Raw genomic sequence first — 1,135 nt, 5'->3', positions numbered from 1 at the left:
TTCAATCTATCAATCATTAGCATACAAAAAGAGATTCTAAGGATTTTAGGAGTCGTATACCAGGAAACAGGGCCAAAGACCAAATATATGTTTCACAAAATTATACAGGTTCCTAATTAGAAAAAGAAGAAATAAAAGGTATTGATCAAATTAGCAAACTATGGGAAAGAATGCCAAAGTAAATAATAAGGGTAGCCAAAAGGTATAGAGTACTTTACTATGTTCATTCGTTTAATTCTCACTAAAACTCTGTGAGGGAAGTATTGCATATTTTACAGATGAGAAAATTGAAGTAATCTATGTTAATTAATGTGTCCAGCTTGAAGGTGGTAGTTGAAATTTTAGCTAAGGTAGTGTGGTTCCAGAGTCTGTGCTTTCACTACTATACTACAATGCTTCTACAACTACAACAAGTAAATAAATTGCTTAAAGTATACCAGGAAAAAATATCAAATACAATAGAACCTCTATGAGTTGACTATGCAAGGGATTGTAAAAAACTGGTTAACATATGGAGGTGTCAACATAAGGAACTAGGCCTATTATACTGATATGTATGTGTGCATGTTAAGTTGATGAAAATTAGGTCAACCTAAGAATGTGGCAAATGCAGGGAGGTGGTCAACTATGGACTTTCTACTGTATATCAACTATTACACAACATAGACTGCATTCTTTCATTAAAAATCAAACTACCATATTGGCCTAAAACCACATGTAAAATAAGATGTTAAGGAAGTTCAAAAGTAAAAGAATGGGAAAATTGAAGAGGAACCTGGAAAATGTATCCAAACAAATTAGGAGTTACGTTATCAACAGCATACAAGAAGGTATCTGTCATTCACTAGGTGGTCAGAGATGCTAACACAGGCTCCAGCCACACCACAAGTCACTCACTATTAAAAACCATACATAGTAGTATAACTAATCTCCATATAAACTTACAGGTTAAAATTTACATGTGAAATGAAGTAACATTTAACATTAAGAAAGAAAGGGTATAATAATAGTTCTAGCAAGCACTGAGAAAGCCCATAAAAAATTCAGTAATATGACGGTGCCCTTAGCTCAGTCAGCAGGGCACTGGCCACATACACCTAGGGTGGTGGGTTTGAATCTGGCCCAGGCCTGCTAA

This window comes from Otolemur garnettii, unplaced genomic scaffold (assembly GCF_000181295.1).
Source record: "Otolemur garnettii isolate 467f Iridium unplaced genomic scaffold, OtoGar3 scaffold00449, whole genome shotgun sequence".
Lineage (NCBI taxonomy): Eukaryota > Metazoa > Chordata > Mammalia > Primates > Galagidae > Otolemur > Otolemur garnettii.
Note: the sequence above shows the minus strand (reverse complement) of the source record.